The 23,471-nt window shown below is 39.3% G+C and overlaps 1 long non-coding RNA gene across 1 annotated transcript; it reads right to left on the reverse strand.

Annotated features, from left to right (window-relative positions):
* Nucleotides 1-17,875: 17,875 nt before the first annotated feature.
* LOC127970027 (uncharacterized) lies at nucleotides 17,876-20,310 on the reverse strand. Its single transcript, XR_008156480.1, has 3 exons — nucleotides 20,233-20,310; nucleotides 18,633-18,814; nucleotides 17,876-18,171 (listed from the first exon to the last, which is right to left on the reverse strand). It is a non-coding gene; the product is annotated as an uncharacterized LOC127970027 (long non-coding RNA).
* Nucleotides 20,311-23,471: the final 3,161 nt, after the last annotated feature.

The raw sequence follows: 23,471 nt of genomic DNA on the forward strand, positions 1-23,471 counted from the left end.
CCGACATCCGAGGTCATGTTGGGCCACCAGAAGCATTCTTTAAGCAACGAGAGGGTTTCTTTGACCCCCAGGTGACCAGTGCCAAGAGATGTGTGAGCTGAGTGAATGAGTGGAGTGAGCCGTGTCCTGGGAATGTACTGATGTCCCAGTGGGCAACCCGGCGGGTTGTTTGTAGCAGGATCAGTTGGAGGAAGGGTCTCGGCGGACCAGGTAATGGGTCAGATGATGACCTTTTCATGGAGAATGATTTCGGGTTCTACGAGATTCTCTTCAGGGGCGTGACACCGGGACAGGGCACTAGCCTTCGCGTTCTTTACCCCTGGGCGATAAGAGATGGTAAAGTGGAAGTGGGTGAAGAATAGCGCCCAGCGGGCTTGTCTCAGGTTTAACCTCTTGGCAACTCGAAGATACTCCAGATTTTTGTGATCTGTGGGAACCAGAAAGGGGTGTTTGGCTCCCTCCAGCCAATGCCTCCATTCTTCCAGGGCCAACTTGATGGCCAACAGCTCCCGGTTGCCGATGTCATAGTTTACCTCCGCCGGGTTGAGCTTCCGGGAGAAGAAGGTGCATGGGTGGATGCGACTGGGATTCCCCTGCTGCTAAGATAGGACACTTCTACTCCGGTAGTTGAGGTATCGACTTCCACAACGATGGGTCGGTTGGGGTCAGGATGGACCAGGAGTGGAGCGGTCATAAAGGCCTCTTTGAGGGTGTTGAAGGCCTCTGTGGCGGCAGGAGTCCAAGAGAGTGATTTTGGTTTGTTTTGGAGGAGACAAGTGAGAGTGCTGATGATGGTACTGTAGTTTTGGATGAATCGTCTATAGAAATTGGCAAAGCCAAGGAATCGTTGTATTTCTTTGATGGTGGTAGGAGTGGGCCAATTTCTAATGACATTAACCTTCCCCTTGTCCATCCAGATGCCACTGCCGCTGATGTTGTAACCAAGGAACTGCACTGAGGGCCGATGGAAAGAGCATTTATCGGCCTTGAGGCAGAGCTGAAAGGCACTCAGGCGTTGCAAGACCTCCGCAACGTAGCGTCGATGTTCCACTAGGCTCCGGAAGTATATGAGGATGTCATCAATGTAGACGAGGACGAACTTATGGAGGACCTCATGAATAAAATCCTGGAAGACAGAGGGGGCGTTAACAAGTCCATACGGCATCACACAATACTCATAGTGGCCACTAGGGGTTAAGAAGGCAGTTTTCCACTTGTCCCCCTCTCGTATCCGGATGAGGTTATATGCGCTGCGGAGGTCCAACTTGGTGAAGACAGTGGCACCACAGAGATGTTCCAAGGCAGCTGGGATGAGGGAAAGTGGGTATCTGAATTTGTTATGTTGTTGAGAGCCCGGTAATCGATTCAGGGTCTCAAGCCTCTGTCATTCTTTTCCACAAAGAAGAAGCTCGAAGCAGCAGAGGAGGTAGATGGACGAATGTAACCCTGGGCCAGCGCCTCCTTGATGTATTCCTCCATGGCCTTCTCCACCGGAATGGATAGGGGGTAGATCCTTCCTTTAGGCACGGGTTCACCCGGCAGCAGATCGATGGCACAGTTCATGGCCGGTGTGGAGGCAGCTTGGAAGCCCGTTTGGGGCAGAAGACGTCACTGAAGGGGGAGTAGCAGGTAGGGATGGAAATGGATTGGTTTTCCACTGGGCTCTCTATTGAGGTAGAATAAACTGGAAGAGGTGCAGGGGAAGGTTTGGCTGGGACAGGACAACCAGAGATGCAGCTCTTGAAACAGGTATCGCCCCACTTCAGGACTTCGCCCATTATACACGGGGTATATAAGTGTGGCAGGAGGAGCCAACAACAGACACAGTCCTTTTCATTGGCCGCGGTGCTTGCAGGGGATGGATGGCCCGGCATCCATGGCCAGTGAAATTTTAAAAATGGCGGGATTGGTGCTGAATAGTGTGGTAAAAAAAAAGTTGCAGTTCAGGAGATAAATAGTTAATAAAATTATGCGATATGCGACTCACCGCACAATGGCACCTTTCATGCCCTGGGATGGCCCGTGGCTTGGTGATTTAGCGGTAGAGTAAAATCTTCCCTTTTACATCATGAGGCAGAGGTTCACATTTGGGTCCAGACACCACTGGCCACAAGCTTTTGGGCTCTGCTCACATGGAGAACATTTATTTATATAGCATATTTTATTTTAGATGAACTAGAAACAATGTATAATTTATAAATATTTATTTTGAAATCAGTCAGTAACAATTGGCTGAAGCCACAGCCAATGGTGAAAGTCTTGGCAAACCTCCATTTTGGAGGTTCTGCCCTATTTTGGAGTTCACACCCCATTTTGGAGATCTCCGGTCTGCAGTTATACCTACTTGCCATCGCACGCTGCCTGGCTCATCTAGCGCCCCTCCTCTCTCACACACTGTTGGGAGCCTGGTGAAGGGCGGCGATTTAGGATGGGGTGCCGATGATAATCAGGGAGGGGGCAGCTGACTCGTCACAATAAGTATAACATTTTATAGTTCATTAATTTAGGGAAATGAACAAGTATTTTACACCTCAAGGGACTATTTGGCCAACCAGCTTATTTCTGCTTGAAAAGCAAAATATTATTGATATGGTAAAAAATATTGAACTGATTGGTGGACTAGCATTACTCAACATTACTTACTACCTTCCAGCAACACTATATTAAATGAAGGTAAAATAAACATAATAATAGTTATTTAAAATGGAACTGGAATGAGAACCTGAACATTTGTATACTGTAATATATTTTGAATTTTGACATTGGCAACCTCTAAATCAAGTTGACAGTAAGTAATAAACAGTACTGAGCATTGAGTAGTTGAGTATTGTGCATTTTTCCTTACCACTATTTTTTTAATAGCAGTTTAATGATTTTAAAGGAACCGGAATCGGAACCAGAACCGTTTGGTGGAACCGGAAAATTTCTAACGATTCCCAACCCTATTACTAGTTCTAAAGTAACTATTTTGAATAAGTTAAACCATTTACACCAGGTGCCTTACATTTTATCCTACCTGTCAGACTGTCCTGCCAGGGATTTCAGTGCATGCACATGTGGAAGGACACAGAGGGTTGTCAGAATAGATGGAGCGACTACGCCAACCTGGCACGGTGCCAGAGATAATACCTTGCCCGTAGGCAACACAGGTTCGTGTGCAATAAATTGGCAGAAGACAAAAATAAATAAAATCAAAAATAAAATTTAATGCAACAAATCAAATCACAAAAAAAAGAAGAAAAGAATAAATAGCTCAATGAATGTGATATGGGTGGCCAGTACCCTCAACAAAACTATGAAGGGGATGCAGGAGCCGAGGCGTAACAGCTGGGAATAAGGGCACTAATAGGCCTCCAAAGCACCGTACACTTTCGTTACACCTGTGTGGAAACACATACACACACACTAAACAATGCACTCGTGAAGTAGCACCACCACCAAAATCCACCCCACCTTCGGCACTCAGCTCCTGTAACAACAAGATGGTATGTTACACTTGAGGGTAGACAAATCACTGATATAAATCGCAAACGATGCATACAGCAAATACATATTGGGGCACCTTTTGCTCTTAGCTATCACATAAAACAACAAAAACAGGAGGAAACTAAAAACACTCTTGTATACACAAAATAACTGGAAATACAATAAAGAGTGTTGAAGAAAATACCAAAACAATAAATCAGTCAAAAGAAAACATTAAACAAAACAAAGAAAATAAACAACCATTTTACAAACATTACTCAAATAACAAAAGAACAAAACACAAGGGAACGCAACAATAATATTAAAAGACCGCCAAAGCAACAGCGCCTCTGGACGATACTTCCCACGAAGCCCCCATAGTAAGAAGTTAAAATCGCCCGCAGATGCAACAAGTCTACCTGTAATGAAATGAAATTATAAACCAAATAAAATCAAATAGCAAATGAATCAATGTATTATACTCAATACTCTCGCCGACGTCCGATGGGAGCTCAATACTCAAGGTATCGGACGGGTAAGCCTCACCGAACGTAGAAAGGAAAAGGTAAGGTTGTCTAGCCGGGAGGTTCTCGCCGATGTCCGATGGGAGCTCAATACTCAAGGCATCGGACGGGTAAGCCTCTCCGGACGTAAGACAGAAAGGGTAAAGTTGTGTTGCCAGGAGGCTCTCACCGGCGTCCGATGGGAGCTCAATACTCAAGGCATTTAGATGGGTAAGCCTCGCTGACTGTAGGAGGAAAAGGTAAGGGTGTGTGGCCTGGAGGCTCACGCCAGCATCCCGTGGGAGCTGAATACTGACGGCATCGTATGGGTAAGCCTTTTTTGACCAAAGGATGAAAAAAGTTGTCTAGCCGTGAGACTCTTACCAACATCTGACGAGAGCTCAATACTCACGCCGTCTAATGGGTAAGCCTCGCCGACTGTCGAAAGGAAAAAGTAATGTGGTCTAGACGGGAGACTCTCACCGACGTCTGATGGGAGGTAAATACTCACGACATCAAACGGGAAAGCCTCTCCGAATGTAAGACGGAAAGGTAAAGTTGTATGGCCAGTATTTGGCCAGACAGTGAAGGAGGTTTTTTTTTTTTTTTTTACGGAAAAGGCAAAGGTTGGATCAACCAGGAGCACTCTTGCAGTGCCTGACAGGGGTTCAATACTTAGAACAATTTGGTTGTCTAAAGGGTAGATGCTATGAGGATTACTGCATAATTGTTTAATGAATCCAATGAGATGCTTCCGATATCAAGTCAGAAAATCTTGGTGCAGTCATTGTATTTGAAAAATTAAGTGTACAAAAAATAAATAGAATTTCCTGTGCCAGTGTACCCCAGATGAGTGCCATGAATCAGCGATATGACCATTGTCAATCACCATCTGGCGGTACGTGAGATCGACGATACGCATTGACGATGTAATCGTGCTTGGGTGGAAGAAGAGAGAGACTCTGTTCTTGTCATGGCATGACTTTTTGCTGTTTTAAACCATGCAGGTGAAAGAAAGAAAGCCTATGGAATCACTGATAGTCTAAAAGAATATATACTTTCAGATGCACTGATAAACTGATGTTAAATATAAAATTATTATATTTAAAGCAGCTAGTTCATGTAATCGGGTACTACGGTCATCTCGCTTGTCTTGTGAAAAATTTGCCGCATCTGCACATGGAAGTTATCTATCTAAATGATCTGGAAATCGGTCAATGGTGAAACAATAGAGGATTTCATTTGAAGTTCAACAATTAAACCCTAAACGAACATGTTAAATATAGTATTCAAAACAGGTAAATATATTTGGAGTAAGGTTTAGTTGAAACTGATTCATTGGTCATACGCACTCCGGACCATGCGCCTCATGATGAGACCGACACAACACCACAGAAACAAAAGAATGAGATACATTCTAACATAACGGTGGCATTAAACTTAGTTAGTGAGGCTTGTTTAAAATATTGCGCATACCAGATTATTTGTTAAATTACAATGAAATAGCTTGTATCTGCAGACGATGTACGTCTGTTTATGGATTGAGACTTCTTCACCGCCTACAGGCTCGAATCATCCTTGCAAGCACAGGCAAGTGTGAAATGGAATAACGGAGCAGTTTGGTAGCTGAATTATAGTAGGCCGCCTAATAATGATAATAAAATACAATAATAGGAGAATGAATCTAATATCGTCTTAACTATAATCGATATGTAATACTTTCACCACCACCTAGGATGAATAGGCATAACTTCAACGGAAAACAGATAAGTAAAGGGGAGCATGAGAAGAGGAGACATAGCTGCTTTGGCCGCCTGCGGAGCTTGCTTCGACTGCTGTAGTTGTTGAAAGTGAAAAAAAAAGTGAAAGTGACATGACATTCAGCCAAGTATGGTGACCCACACTCATAACTCATGCTCTGCATTTAACCCATCTAAAGTGCACACACAAAGCAGTGAACACACACACACACACACACACACCATGAACACACCCCCGGAGCAGTGGGCAACCATTTATGCTGCAGCACCCGGGGAGCAGTTGGGGGTTCGGTGCCTTGCTCAAGGACACCACAGTCATGGTATTGCCAGCCCGAGATTCGAACCCACAACCCTATGGTTAGGGGTCAAACTCTCTAACCACTAGGCCCATCTTCCCCCTCCTTGGCTGTGGGAAGAGTAGACAGGTTAGTAACATTTGATGGGGCAACCTAAAAAATTAATGCGTAGCCTACGGTGTTGCCAGATTAGCGATTGGTTGCCTAATTTGACAATTCCTTAAGCCTTTGTCCACATTGGTACGTTCCTGTTGGAAAAGCATAATTCCTCTTGTTTTGGCCTTCTGGCCTTTTTAAACAGCCTCCAAAACGGATACATTTGAAACACTGGTTTCACATCGTAGTATAGACTGTGGAAACAGAGGCTTCTGAAAACAATGAATATCATTTAGTCTTGTAAAACACGCCAGTAAATGGTGAAATATGTCCCTAAATAAATTGGTCCTGCCAGAATAATTGCATGAAACGTATGTCTGTGTGAGGTTTAAACATGCACGGTAAGGCAGATAATATCTTTGGACATTGTGGATGACGACTCTGTGGATGACGACTCTGCACAACAGTAGGTTTTATGGGGCTAATCAAGTAAATAATGGTTTAATAATTATTTCTCCCATAATTATTATGAACCACCATTTTACATAAATTGTGTTTGAAGAATAATGTTAAAGTTAACAAAATATTGGTAATTCTGACCTCGCACCGATAGATTTGATTAGAATACGTCACATCAGGTTGGCGTTCGCATACGGTCTAGTCGCAGAAGTTCAAATATTAGAACGCATCTGAGGCTCAAATCGGATCTGAAATTTCCGTATACGTATGTGATTGGAACTCCACGCACTACTTTCTAGCCGCGAACCTGTATTTAGCGTCTTCACCGGAAGATGTATTGATTAAGACGCGCGGTCTGCGCCGCTAGAGGAGGCAGCCTCAAACTGCGCCTCGGCCGGAAAAGTCGCAGTGACCGGCTGAGCCGCGGCGGGTAAGAACTGAGGTGTGATTCCAGCACTCGAGGATAGCCCAGTCTTGATCGGATCAATTGTGGTGTAGACCGAGGCAAGCTCAGGCTTTGCACGGTCTATTGGCCAAGACGTGTGGCTTGGCAAGAAGAGCAGCTGTCGCGATGACGTTTGATGGTGCTCAGCGGCCGTGTTTAATTATCATGGGTATCAGCAAAAGTAGCAGATCTGAAAAATCCCTGGTATGGATCTCCTTGGTGGAAGGAAAATTGGGTCTGTGATAAGATGGCAGACAGAGCGAACCGGGATGCTGATAAACCGTCAATGGAGACAGGTAGGCTAATTCAGCTGTATTTATAGCCTAATGTTGATTATCTTAAGTGGCTCCACCTGTGCTAATTAGGCTAAGTATCTGACGTGCTCCTCCCGAACCTTGTTATGAAACTACATATAATCAGTGATGTTGTCTTCACTGACACAACAAATCCCCAACAGCAAATTGTTCCCTACAGTTTATCTATTTATGTATTATTTTAAGTACTGACAAAAAGTTCAAATGATTTGCAGTGGTCGCTTTGTCGCATACGGTGTAGACACTGTGTAATGGAGACATGGGCTCAAACTGTCAAACTTAGATTTGAATTCATGGCAGAAGGAAATCGTTCTTACAAAAGAGGGTTTCCCCACCAGCATTTTTATTTTATTTTTTTTTAAGTTGCCACCACCAGAGATTTTGATGATTTTCACCAAAATTGTATGGCCTCCAGTATATTTTGCTGTATTAATATTTTAATATGAAACACACCAAAATAAAGATCAAAGTCTCTACTTTTAAACAAAAAAAGTGTTCTATTCTAAGCTTAAAGCATAAATTTTTTATCAACACTTGAATATAGGTAGGTTTCATAAAAACATATACCACTTCCTGGATAAACATTTTACTCGGTAAGGTCATTCTTTCATTTATATTCTGTCTATTGCTGATGATCATATTTTTATATATATTATATATATTATTTTATATATATATATATATATGCATCTGTTTCTCAGTCCTGTTCATGTTTTTCTTTTTTTTTTCGGGAGGTTTTGTACTCATTCAGAAGATGTATAATAGCGCCCTCGAGTGTAAACACAAAAAGCCGTAAAAATTTGTCTTTTGAGGGGAAGCGTTGTCTTCTAAAAGGCGAGATAACTTGTCAATGGCGGGGAAACTTAAAGATACTCCGTTGTTTCTTTTATATTTACACACTCGTGCTTTGGTGTCTTCGGTTAAACATCAGCTCAAATGTATTTTGGGGATATCTAATAGGTCAGTTTGGTCTCATTAATATATTATGTGTTCCAGAGCAAATAGTATTGGCAGAGTTTCATAAATGTACATTTTTATATAACTTTAATGCTGTATCAAAGTGCTGTCTTTGTACATTTAACTGAAATGCTTAATCTTTATGATGGCAATTGCTGTAAATATTATTGTTCAATTAATTATATTTTATATAAATAACAGTAGTCAATTCACCTTTATTTATACATTGCTTTAACCATACAGATTGTGGCAAACCACTTTATAGTATTAAATAGGAAGACAGTGTGTCAATAATGCAAAATGACAATAGTAAACTAAATTTTCAGTTAAAGACATTCCATTATTGTATTCAGTGATGTCATCAGTTCAGTTTAAATAGTATCTGTGCAATCAAGTTAATGATATTGCTGGATATTAAGTGTCCCCAATTAAGCAAGCCAGAGGCGACAGCAGCAAGGAACCAAAACTCAGTTGGTAGGGAAAAACCTTGGAAGAAACCAGGCTCAGCCGAGGGGCCAGTTCTCCTCTGCACAGATGAAACCATCGGTTAAATTCCAGGCTGCAGCAAATTCACATTGTGCAGAGGACTCATCTGGTTCCTGTGGTCTTGTCCCGGTGGCTGTCTAGAAGACAAGGTTTTCACTGGGGAACTGTCTCTGGGGATCATCTAGTTTTCCTGGTCTCTGCTGACATTCAGGGCTCTCGAGGTCATCTCGTACTGGATCCGGGGGACTGCAGTGACCACCTGATCTGGACACAGATTGGATCTAATGGCTACAGTGACCTCAGAATAAGAAAGAAACATAATAATATTTGTGTATTATAATGTAACAAGAGCTCATTCAAATACTAAATTGCTAAACCACTCAGGGTGTAAGCAATGAGCAAGATTTTAGTGCAGTGTTGACAGAACCGGGCTAATATGGTCATACTTCCTGGTTCTAGTAAGACTGTAGCCGCTGCATTTTGGACCAGCTGGAGTTTGTTTAAGTGTGCACAACAACCAAATGATAAAGCATTACAATAATCTAACATTGAGGTCATAAACACATTAAATTAATTTTTCTGCATTAGTTCTGAGTTCTGAGTCTTAAGGTACTCCATTCTTTACTTGTGATCGATATTATACCTCTTCTTTCAATGCTATGAATTCAAGGCAGTCTGATAAGTATGATTTTAACCATGCTTATGCACTTCCACTAATGACATCAAAGTTTTATTTATATCAGTGGCTTAGCCACGGGTGTGCCAGGGTGTGCCTGTGCCACCCACAGTGGCACCTGGCACACCTAAAAATAGATGCAGAATTATTTTTTATAGTCTCAATACAAAATGTTTACTAAACTTGGGCTATTGTTATTTAGTAAGAATATATATATTTTTTTTTAAATCAACCCTTTCACGCATAAATTACAAATATTTTAACTGACCCCTTGTTTCCATGGCGACGCATCATGATTGTCACTTGACACAACGCAGCCAATAACAGATGTATCGGTATTCCTTTTATTTAGTTTTTCATTTTTCACTTTTCGTTTACGTTTTCACTTGCTTACCATGTCAACTATCTGATATTCCGATTCTTCGTTTAAAAACCTTTATAAATTATCTTGATCTATAACGAGATGAGCGCTGCAGTTCAGAGTCCAGTCAGCTGGATTTAAAGTACAGCACTTGAATTCCCCAGTTTAATGTATCCCGAAATACATTAAAGTAAGTGGCTGTTGAACTGGACGAAGAATAGAGTAAACTTTATTGTTTTGCTGTCGATAAATGAATAAAACACGTCTGCAAATTACATTTGATTAGATAGTTTTTGCTGCCTTCATGGACATCAGTGTGTATTTTACAAACTACCAATGTATTGTTTTACTAGTGATTATGTATATTTAAATGTATGAAACCTAAAATAAACATTATGTGGTTGAAAACACTTCATATTAATTGTGATATGACAAGCGCTGAGCACGTCCATCTCTGGCTCAGTTCAGCCAACGCGCGAAAGCTGTTTGAATCAGTGTTGCCAGATTGGAAATGTCCAAGTATCGTACCAGAAGTTCAAAATTATCGTATTTGGAAGAAAACTATCGTACACGAGTCAAAAGAGTTATTAATCTATTCTAAACCAACAACATTTTGACACAACCTGCAAATTACCACAATAGATAACAAAGCGTAGGCCATTGTTGGACCGAAGCAATGAGACAAAATACTATCCCATTATTTTCAGTGACTGTCTGCATCGCGGCGTATATTAAAACATATTAAAATGATTTTTAAAACTTGCTTTGTTTCTTCAATTGAATAAGGAATTTAGCTGTTGCTGCGTGGTGCAGTCTGAGCCACTGTCACCGGAAGACTGCGTGTTGCCAGATGTTGAAGGGGTTCTTGCTATCCGCAACTAATTCTCGTTGGCTTTAAAGCAGGGCACTCTCCTGCATTTTTAACACATCCTCCTTTTTTTTAGCAAAAAACCTTGGCTTGATGAACAGCCGGACACAAGGCCTTAACGTTACACCTGAATGAGGATGTTTCTCTCTCCCGGACCCCGGACCCAACATCAACAGACAGTGTTGCCAGATTGGAAATGTCCATGTATCGTACCAGATGTTCAAAATTATCGTATTTGGAAGAAAATTATTAAATTTAACAATTAACTTCATTCTGACACAACCTGACAATTACCACTAGGAGTATGGTTGGAAGGAAGCAGTGCGACAAAAATACTATCCCATAATTTTGCACAGTAATCTGACAATAAATGTGGCACACCCAGATTTTCATATGCACACCCAGTCTCTTTTCTGGCTACGCTACTGATTTATATATAGTCTATTTAAAAAAAAAAAATAATTGTAGTCAATAGTGTCGAACATAATGCTAAGATCCAGTAGCACTAATAGAGAGATACAGCCATGATCAGATGATAAGAGCAGGTCATTTGTAACTCTAAGGAGAGCAGTCTCAGTACAATGAGACAGTCTAAATCCTGACTGGAAATCCTCACAGATACCATTTTTTCTGAGAAGGAATATAATTGTGAGGATACTACCTTTTCTAGAATCTTGGACAGAAAAAGTAGATTCGAGATCGGTCTATAATTAACTGGTTATTTGGGGTCAAGTTGTGTTTTTTTTTTTTTTTTTTTATGAGAGGCTCAATAACAGCCAGTTTGAAGGTTTTGTAGACATATGTTATTGACCATGATGAATTAGTAATAGTCAGAAGAGGATCTATGACTTCCTGAACACTTTTTTAGGTGCTTAGATGGAATAGGGTCTAACATACATGTTGTTGTTTTAGATGTTTTAACAAGTTTATACAATTCTTCTCCTATAGTAGAGAATGAGTGGAATTGTTCATCAGGGGGTCTATAGTGCCCTATAGATCTATATGATGCAATACTGTAGCTGATGGATGCATGGTTACAATTTTATCTGTAATAGTATCAATCTTGGAAGTCGTTCATAAAGTCATCACTGCTGTGCTGTTGGGAAATGTCAACACATGTCGAGGCTTTATTTTTTGTTAATTTAGCCACTGCATTGAACAAATACCTGGGGATATGTTTTTTTTTTTTTTAAAGAGATGAAAAGTAATCAGATCTAGCAGTTTTTAATGCTTTTCTGTAGGAAGTGGTACTTCCCCCCAAAGCAATATGAAATACCTCTAGTTTTGTTTTCCTCCAGCTGCGCTCCATTTTTCGGGCTGCTCTCTTTAGGGTGTGAGTGTGTTCATTATACCATGGTGTCAGACAGTTTCCCTTAATCTTCTTTAAGCGTAAAGAAGCTACCTTATCTACAATGCTAGAAAAGAGAGAGTCCATAGTTTCTGTTACATCATCAAGTTGTTCTGAGATATTGGATATGCTGAGGAATTGAGATAAATCAGGAATATTACTTACAAAGTAGTCTGTGTTAGAAGTGATAGTTCTACTTGTAACAAGGATTAGAATCTACAGTTTTGCACAAGACTAGATAATGATCTGTGGTATCATCACTTTGTTGCAAATTTCAACACCATCAACATCAATTCCATGTGACAGTATTAAATCTAGAGTATGATTTCCACAATGAGTAGGTCCTGACACGTGTTGTCTAACCCCAATAGAGTTCAAAATGTCTGTCAATGTTGATCCCAGTGCATCTTTTTCATTATCAACATATTAAAATCATATTAAATATTAAAATCACCAGCAGTTCCTCATTATATCTGTTTTTTATTTGTTCAACATCATTTTAATCCAGCCATTGAGAGGGACCAGAGCATATTACAGTTTCTGACATCGTACTTGCAAGTTCATACACCTCTTTAATGTCTGGCGAAGTTGAACATCATTAGCGCCGGTGTGAATATCAATCTTACTAAATTTACGTTTAGCATTAGCCAGCGCTTTTAAAATTGCCAAGATGTGAGGCACTCTGGCTCCCAGTAAACATTGTACTATGATGGCTGGTGTCTCTGTTTTTATGTTCCGTACAATAGAATCACCAATAAATAGAGCACTTTGATCAGGTTTCTCAGTGGGTGCATCACTGAGTGGGGAGAACCTGTATAATTAGGGTGACCAAACGTGCCATTTTCCCAGGACACGTCCTGGCCAGGATTTCTAGATTCACTAAAATATCCATGTTTTGGCTTTGTTTGCGCTGTGCAGACCAATTGTTGTGCGACAAAGTACCGTGAGAGCTTTTGAATGGCTCTCACGGTACTTTGATGTCATAGACCAATAAGTGCTGCTTCAAGTCGAACACTAATATCTACACATGTTTGCAGCACTTTGACCATTCTCTGTAGATACCACCTTCACATGCACCACTATTGGTTGATTACGTAAAAAATCTGCATGTTATTGGTCAAACGATCATTACCTTCATTAAGAATGAAAACAGGTAACCAATGCCAAAACCTGGATATTTTATGCGATAAAGAACCGCGACTATGGTGCCTCACAGTCACCCAATTGCCCTGCAACAGAGGCTCTGTAACCAGAACCGAACAATTTACAGGTCTCCCTGAGCTAGTCGCATCCAAAGCCATATCCCTCACATTTGTACTATCCTTAATTAAGGTTTGGATGTGTGTCTCTAATTCTGAAACCTTCTCTGTCACCCTTATCATTTCCTTGCAATGTAACTATACAATGTAACTATACATGTGACAAGTGGACTTGTGGCAGCCAAATCACCGATATTTAAGGGATAATGTACATCCAGCCAGTTGTTCTCCCCGAAAGGTTCGAAAGGCTGGATGTACATTATCCTGCTTATTACACGGCTATTGCCACATAAGTAAATAAATGGATGCAAAATATTGATTTGAGAAATATTTGAACGTAAAGCTTCTGTGAAGACAGCAGTTGCGAGCAAGCAGCAAATTCAAACTAAACTGACATTTAAGGGACAGAGTTCAGTCAAATCAAGTATTACACAACATTTCGCAACAAAACAATTAATGCAATAAAATAATTAAGATGAAAATGTTTTAAAACCTTACCAGTTTGATTGTTCTGTTATAATCCATTACAGCATACAAAACAATAATAGTAAAATGGCAGCAGCTGCCAGGATGACATAATTAAACAATTTTACACTATTTTAAATCGAGTTTTAATATTTTACAAGCTAAACAAACTCAAAGCTTCCACCAAGAAAAAATAGTTCAAGCTAGAGTACAGCGCTGACTGGTATTACCCGGATGAGCCTGTGTTATTAGTTTTTACAGGTTGTTATCGAGGGATAACATACTTCGGAATGTTGTGATTGACCAATCAGAATCAAGTATTCCACAGAGCCGTCTAATAAGGTATGTGATTTTGCGCTAGCATCCAAGTACTTTTTTCAATTAGACTCTTCAAAACATTAAAAACAAACAATCAAACAATATGCAAATTAGTTTTCTGCTGTATGAATTAAATGTATTTATTCAGAATGGATTTGCTTTTATTCCTCATGCTTTGCCCAATGATAAGCATTTCAACTTGGAGACAGGTGGTGTTTGTTTTTGGCCTCATTTTCATCTTATGAAACCTCAGTCTATCAAAACTCATTCCAAATTTTTTTAACTGTCTGTAAATTATCAAATGTAGGTGCCACTAGGGGAAGACAGTGATTATATGAAGTCTGAAGAAAAAAACACCAGATTTCTGTAGAATAGACAATATATTAAAGCAGACTTTTTATTGTTTTTATTATTTTCAATGTTTTTATTATTTTTTTTATTTTTTACAACAAATAAATATGTTGACATCAACAAGTAATATTGTTTGATTAAGTTGTATCTAATGCAGTAATGCAGTAATTTGAAAATATAGTACAATTCCTGGTCTTCTATACAAGATGTTGTTTTATATCTTTCTTGTCTGGCTTTGTTAACTCTGGTATTACTGAAGAATTAATAAAACAAATTAACATCTGCTTTATTGAACACACTCATCAATACTGGCAAAGGCGGCACCTTTACCCTCAGAGTAGTGCCCGTTATGGTTGATCAATGATACCTGACTAAAGCGCGGAATTGGGACATTACTGTTCTATTGTAGATAGTGACACTAAATCAGCTGGCCAGAAACTCCAGTGCTTTTCTCTAGTGATTTTAAAATGAGTTTATATTGTTTCCAGATTTGGGTGTCAAGAGAATGTGCTCAGTGAATCTGAAACTCTGGGAGGTAAAAAACAACAACAAAAACAGCTGTCAGCATGTGAACCGTTCTAGTTCTCCTCAGTTAATTCAGAGTTTACTCAAGCTGTACCTGAAAAAGAGAAAGACAAAAAAAAGCCTGTGAGTCTGTAAGTAATGGGAAAAGAATGGAAAAAAGACAATCCAGCCCTGGCTAATCATTAAACATAGGTAGTGCTTCAGTCACCCGCCTTATGCAGCGTTCAACTTCAGAATAATGAATCATCAAGTATTTCTAAACAAATCTTTTTACTATTCTAGTACGAGTCCACCTGCAGCGTCCACCTCCTGTAATTATTGTTAACCACACCAGTAAATGCAGTCTAAAAGAATGGAGCTCAATCTCCACAGCCTGGCGTATTGTGCATTAGCCGCATCTGGTACTGTCCATCACTCCATAAGCCTCCTAACACTAGAATAATCACTCTCTATAACCTCCGAGTCATGCCATTCCACCAACACATCATAGTCACACAGATCACCTTTGTGGCACATTGTGATGAAAGGTTTTCTCTAGTCCCTCAGATTTTGGAGGACAGGATTTTGTCATGGCAACCAAATGAGTATTTTTTTTTTCCCTGTCAAGCTGTTTGATAGACTCAGAAATTAGGTTTTGACATGTTTTAGTGCAAGGAAGGCCATCCGTTGTGTTTAAAAGAGGTTGTATTTGTTCAGCCAGAGGTCTTCATCCAATCTATTTCCACTCTTGAGAAACATACATTCTCTTAAGCCTAGAGGATGTCATTAAAAGATTGGCTTCTAGCAATACCCAAAGTATTCCCATTAAGATAACCCGCAATTTAGAAACAGACATGTGTTGTGATCAATTATTTCTGTGTGCTGCAGGGAAAGGGAACATGCTAGATTATCTAACCATTTTCAGCTTTAGTCGAACACTTAAAAGACACACTAATGTAATTTGAATTAAGGAAAATTGGCCAGATTATTTTAAAATAAAAAAGGCCATTTTATGAATGCAAATTGCTTCAATCATTTATTTATTTATTTTCTCTCAGAATTGTCTGTTCATTACTTGTTATCCATATTCACAGAATGGAAATTAGTCATGGCACTAGCAAAGAATATCTAACTAGAAAAAATAAATGATACATAGGTCAAAATTCGAATATGACACATGACGGGCAAAGGTGCAAGGTGACCTTTGACATGAAGGTTGTGGGTTTGGGAACACACTTACTGAAAAAAATCATTCTTTGTATGCACTGGGTGATCAAATAAAATGACAATGAATTAGCAGTCATAAACATTAGAAAATATTAAACATGCCGATGTTTTGTGTTTTTATACATCAGCATCCAGTGGCACACTTGATATAGTATTAAGTGATGCTTCTAGTTATGAAATTAAAGACTGTCCCTTGCAATCCAATCAGAGCTGCTCTCAGTTGAGGCATATTACACCATGTGTGAACTCCGATCTGTTTCAGCTGTCCGCTTGTGATTGGTTACCCAAGCTGGATGTTAATACCAGTCGTAAACAGTGCCTAGGTCACTTTTGGAAGAAAGTCTCTGCCAAATGTTTAATGCAGATGTAGAGGTGCTAAACAAGACCCAATAAGCACAACCACACAGGAAGGGAAGTCAACGAGATTAATCAATATATCTTCCAAGCTCTGTCACAGAGCTGTTAATGATATTATCAAATCATCACCTCATACGATTGATAAGTACACTGATACAGCATCAAGTAAAGAGGGATAACATTACCTGAGCACAGGGCCAAGAGGAGAGAATGGTTGCAGCCCTGAGGGAGTGTGTGTGTGTGTGTGTGTGTGTGTGTGTGTGTGTGTGTGTGTGTGTGTGTGTGTGTGTGTGTGTGTGTGTGTGTTTGCATGAGCCGCAGATTGACAGTGTGGAAAATAATGCTCTTATTTCCCCTGGGGTCACAACATCCCATCCTCTGCCCATCATCCTGTAAGCTTAGCATGCTAAATACAAAATTAACTACAGCCTAAACACAGACATGACCCACACAGACAGTGCAATGAAATGTGAGGAGATCCCATATGACACAATATGAAAGTAGTTGTGCAAAGACTGTTGTAGTAAGTGATAATGGCAGTAGTTAAATTGGGAAATGTGCTTTGTCATGATATAATGCATGCAAGCTTAAGTATCCTAAAAAGCGGCTTTTCAATAAATATGAAATACAATTTATCCTAAATGTAATTTTATTTCATATAGAATATGACAATATTAGAATATGAATATTCTTGACACGTTTCATGAAAATCACGTGTTATGCAGTTATTTTATGTTGAAGTTTTGCTAACTAATAATCTTGGATTTTATACTGACATCTATCTGCATGGTGCAGCATCATACCTTACGTGTCTGTGTGTGTGTGTGTGTGTGTCTGTGTGTGTGTGTGTGTGTGCGCGTGTGCGTGTGTGTGTGTGTGTGTGTGTGTTTTGTGTAACTATAAAAACAAAGATCGGAATCACAGGTGGGATCACCATAAGGGTGTAACATAATGTTGTTGAAATTTTAGACTTAGTAAAAAACTTACTAAATACTTTAAAAACGTAATATGATACTTCATATTATTTAATTTAATATAATTTAATAAACTTCTCTTAACGCATGTGTCTGAAAATATCTATTCATGAGTAGTCTCCCCTTGTATTCATGTAAGTAGGATGTAAATTCTGATTCGTTCTTTAAATCTTAAACCATCATAGAACAATTCAAAATTTCATTACTTATAATGTCGGACTATTAAATACAATTAAACAAGTCTGTGATCTGTCAGTGGTCTTCATAGATCACCGTGGTTCAGTGATTCAGGTGCCTTCTGCGCTTCTAGGCTGGATATCCATGTCAAAATATTCACAACAGCTTCAGAGATAGCATTCATACTATCACACACCTGACCGGCACAATCACATTTAAAGTTTATTTCATTTTTTGGCAAGTTATAAATGGTGTAAGTAAAAACATTTCAATGAAGCATACACAAAGCAAGTAAGGTCGATTTAAGAGCGTGAACAATTCAAATAAGCAACATTTTAGAAAAATATTTCTTTCCACTTCCTCTATATCACCTTCACACAATGGTGTTCTAAACAGTGCATCATGTTACTGCGGACTTTGCCTGAAGTATCGATCCCGCGCCACTCGTTTACTGCTCAGGTGGTTGTGGACCACAGTTTCACTTAACCGAAGGACACAGGCACATCTGAATTCACAAAGAGAGAGAGAGAGGGTATTTAGCCTTGTCCGAGAACAACTTATTTTCTGGAAAAAAAAGAACACATTTGTTATCTTTCCAAAGCAAATCTGGAAAATTTAGTCTGGCAGCTACCTGATCGGTATCTACAAGTTCTGTAATAAGTTCTGTGTTCATCTCAGTTGACGGTGCCTATTTCTGCTGTTGGGCTGTTTAAATTTAAGGAATCACACCCCAGTGATGCATTATGTAGACTACCATCAGTGCTTCCATGCAAATCTGAGATCTCTTTAGCATGTTTATGTCTGTGGATGAATAAAACCACATCCTGTCATGCTAATAACCACGTGCTCTTTGTTAAATATAATTATCTAAGGGACAATAAAAAAAATGGCTATAAGAAATTGAAACCGTTTATTAGGGTAATTTAATGGCACACTAATTGAAAAACATGAAAAGAGCTGAAGAACCTGGAGCCTGTGTGCTTCTCTATCTTTCACAGAGGATAGAAAGCACTGTTCAAGCAGTCCGAGTAGAAGTGACCGTCCGAGTCGCTGAAGTCCGAATCAAAATCTCCATCATCTGGGCCCTGCGTCAGGGGCTCCACGTCCTCATCTGAGGTAGAGGGGTGAGTCAGAATAATCCGAGGTATCTGTCAAACGGTCACATTGAAGTGAGAAGAGAGGGAAAAAGGTGTCACTGGTTTCACAGATCTGTCAAGACTTCAAATTAGCCACTTACTTAGTTTAATATATTCTGATGTAATTATGAGATCCTCTTATTAGGTAAAACTAAAATTTATTTTTTCCTCTTCTTTACTTTTCAGTTAACTACCATCAAATCAAATCTACATTTGTTGAGAGCACCTTTTGCCATTAAAAGAGCTGAGCAGATGAGATGTTCCCACATTCTTATGCATTTTGTCTCTTCATGTAATCTCAGACAGACTTGATAAGATCAGATCTCTACACTAACAGTTCCATAAAAAGGAAGCTGTTCTACTGAAAACTTTGCTACTGCCCAACACTTGCATTTGTAGTGAAAAGGCGTTAAACATAGTTAAGTACAATTTAATATCTCACGCAAGTTTGCTACTCAGGTGAATACATTTTTCAGTATTTTTACTAGAGAAAAAAAGTCATGTTTTTACAATGGCTTATGCTGCAGCATATAGGGAGGAAATTATCAAGGTCATAAGCACATTTCATAGAGATGTCAAGGTGCACATATCAGGTAGAACAATCTACAGAGCACCCAAGGTGACATAGAGATGAAAAAAATATGATGGGAGGAAACCTTATATTTAAATGCTTTTGCATTCTGTCACAAAAGTATTGAAACTGCATGACGAAAGCATTGAAGTTTAAGTTTTTCCTCTTATCTCATGTTATTTCCACCAACAGTTAAGCGTTTTATACTGGCAAAGTTGTGAGTGAACACAAAAGCACAGGACTACATTTAAAAAAATAGCTTTCCACTAAATTATGTAATTAATTTTTAACCATATAATAAATTAAATCTCCTTAGTCACAATGAAATCAAAATTGACTATTGTTATTTAATATATTGCATAATTTATTATAAATGCTGTACCTGTGCTCATCTTTATTTAATTTTTTTCAGTTCATGTGGCCTTCCCTCCAGCAACCTATCACTTACATCTCAGCAAATCAGCAAAATAACTACAGTCCAGTGAACCAATCAATTCCCAATGGACAAAATCTAGCCCTGCCCTACATTTTTCTTATTTGAGAAGCTGGTTATTTCTCTCTGCTATGTTTTATACCAAATTTAAAACTATATAAATTCAGAGAAGCACAACAGTAATTGTTCTGGAAAACAAGATACAAGGTAGATACTCAGATTAATTCCTCTCTGCATACACAAGTGTAGATAATACATGTTGTTCATTGCCAGTTAGGACAATACTTGTACACACACACACGTTTTTTTGTTTTTTTGTTTTTATAAAAATTTCTGTCTTGTATAGAGGTATGCATTACGTTCCTGAGATTTCATTATGAAAACACACACATCCACACAGAAACACATTCTATCCTTCACACATACCGTCATTGTATTTTTCACAACCTGTAGGGCATTGTTTTTGAAGGTCTCCATGTCTTTGGTCAGCCGCAAGTCCTGAACTGGATCATTCTGGCAAAATAACATGAAAACTATCAGGAGGGAAACTGTAAAATAAGCATTACAATTCCAAAATTGTTTGTATTGATTTTTAATAATAATTGCTTTAAAATTCATTACAATGGGTATGACTAATTCCATTGCTTTCCTCCTCTTTTAGTCCTGTGGCATATAAAAGAACCATTTTATAATTTTTATAATCTCGATTCTCTTGACCTATAGCCTACCAGTGCATTTCCATTGCAGACGGTCGCTTCATTCCTGTTGATCACTGGGCTACAGTCCAGCATGGCATCACTGGAGGATTGTGGGCCATTTGATCTGTTATTGCTCATGGTGACATCCCACTCTTGGCTGACCTGGGGGTCTGCTGTCTCCATGGTGTCAGACCTCTCGTGGATCCACGGCTCCACGAGCATGCATCTCTCCCGGAGCACTTTCATTTTTATGCAGCTCCCAGCATTCCTCAGGATGCCGACAGCCTCATGGTGGCTGACCTCCTGCATGTCTAGGCCATTGACCTGGTGTCACAAATGAAAAATGAGCTGCAGCGATTTGAAGGAAAGACAGAAATACCACGAAAGTCAAGGTATGAGAAAAGGCCAACATTTTATGAGGAAATGACCTGGGGCCTTCAAGGGGAAAGATGTCATTTCCGCACCATGAGCGTAACTGAGCAGAATTGCAGAGAAAATTACTGTTTCAGAACAGGTTTTCTAAAGATTGGTTCGTCTGGCATTTGTCCCAGTAGGTCAAGAGTTTGCTGGTCAGCTGCAGTCGGACCCTTTTGCAAGCAGCATATAAATCCCCCAAAATTATTTTTCGATTATAGTAGATGTTTTACCAGTACCTCCATTTTAGTGAGCCCTAAAAAGCGTGAAAAGACTTCATGTTACAGATCAGGATACTAAACTCCGTTGAATGTTTTGGGATTGTGTGTTGAAAGCAGCACAGAGCTACAGCGTTAACACCTAACGTGAAATAAACTGCATATAAACTGCATAAAATACCTCAAACTGACGTGTAACAAACTTCTTTTAGTGAAATATTTTGTTTGAAAAAAAATGTGCTTGTGCTGTCTTGCTTTAATGCAGTGACATCAATACAGCTGTAAGTGTGACCTGCATGTCCACATGCTTTTCCCCTGACAATGCTGTTTGGCCTGTTGCATTAAAGCTCATGGGGTCACAAAAAACTGTTCATCAGCATCTGTGTGATGACGCCCTCCAATGGCCATCAGAGAAACATCTACACCCATTCTGATAAGGGCACGCAGCAGGGGACATACATATGCAGTGAAATGCTCAAATCCATGTCACTTGGTAGAATCTAACCAAATTATGTACAAGACAGCTCTGTTTTGTGTGATTTTGGAGCTTGTTTCCTCATGAGGATTTTTTTTTTTTTTTTTTGCCATCCTTGTGGAGATATTTGATTTTCATAGGGAATAATCCTATGGTTACATACAGCACACATACACACACACACACATAGATGCATACACACACACACAAAATCAGTAGTTAATAATTGTAACTTTGAAGGCAAACATTCCCAGTTGTACTCATGCTTCTCAATTAGCCATAAATGAATGCATTGTGAAACAGTTCATGTGCATTATGATTTACCTCCAACACTCTGTCCCCAATATGAACCCCGGCCTTCTCCGCCGGTCCACCTTTAGAGACTCTGGAGATGAAAACACCCTGACACGAAGAAAACAAATCAATCAGTGTCCAGAAGGAAATGACTAGTCATGGGGAAGGAAATCAGGCAAACTCTTATCATCAGTCGAATTGCTGGCTGGATGCACATTAGTGTTCCAGTCCATGTGGATATTTTATTGTAAAAAGACCCACAGGAGTATGATGGTAATAGTGTGTAATGAGATTCAAGCAGTGGAGCTACAGGAAGATCAGGCCTACCTCATCATTCTCTTTGTACGGCAAGGAGCCTTTCCCTCCTGCAATACAAATTCCCATTCCCCCTCTCTGCCCGTTCACTTTGATCTGTAGCTGGAGGGACAGAAAACACCATCAATCCAAGAGTCCAGTAGAGCTATATTACAACATGAATTAGGGCAGAATCACCTAGCACACCTCATACTAATATAATCAGCGCCTAATGTAAATTAGACATGTAAATTACAAAGTCAGGTAGGTGAAACCACTGAGTCTAGTTTAAATGTTCATTAATTTTTAAGAGCCTCACGCCACTCTAAAATACAACATGTGCAATCTGAAGCTGCTCTTTCTGCTTGTTTTTGCAAGATCAGAGACAAAGGACACAAAATGTAACTGTAATAGTAATTATAAATTCACACAAATCAGATGTTACTTTGTAGCAAAAAAAAAAAAAAAAATTCTAAAGTTAAGTTCGGGAGGAGCCTAATAATGCAGTCCTTTCAATAATATCTGCATCTCTATCCCATTCTTTCTCGTTCCATTCAATTCTGTTATCTGGGGGATTAGCCTGAGATCCAGCCGAGCCTTGGGATCCTGACCCCATCTTTGTTAATAATGCAGATCAAATGGAAATACTTGGAATGTCGAATTAAATCACTGTAAAAATCAGTACATTTAACAACATACATATTTAATCCATCTGAAGTTAATATTCATTTATTGCTCACATACACACCACAAAGTTTTCTTGTAAATTATACTTCTGTGTGTGCAGAACAGATCAAAAGTATGTGTGTTCAATAGAATACAGAAGAAATTAGGTGAGGAGCTTGGGAAGGTAAGAGACTGGCTGTCAAAAAACAAACTTTTTTTTGCATCTGTAGGTGACATGGAATCAATACTATTTGGTTTTAAATAGAAGAACTGAAGAATTTTAGATATATATTATATATCCATTTAAATTGTTATAAAAAATGGTGCACAATGGAGTCTGGATCACAGACATTGCTGTGATGTCAGTGAAAGGTTCATTCAAGCATTCATATTTCTTTTTATTTGGGGGTGAGTTTTTGCCACTGTTATCAAAAAGACAATTCCACTGTTTTCTATAAATGAAAATGCAGGGTGATTGCAGGCTGCGGTTGAGTTCAGCTGCAGTTTTGCTTTGTTAATTATAAACATTCTCATTACATCAGGATTTGAACCTGGCCCCTGTGCATACAAAAAGACACCACTAGAGAATCAGAACTGTCAATGAAG

The sequence above is a fragment of the Carassius gibelio genome, chromosome B13, assembly GCF_023724105.1.
Source record: "Carassius gibelio isolate Cgi1373 ecotype wild population from Czech Republic chromosome B13, carGib1.2-hapl.c, whole genome shotgun sequence".
Lineage (NCBI taxonomy): Eukaryota > Metazoa > Chordata > Actinopteri > Cypriniformes > Cyprinidae > Carassius > Carassius gibelio.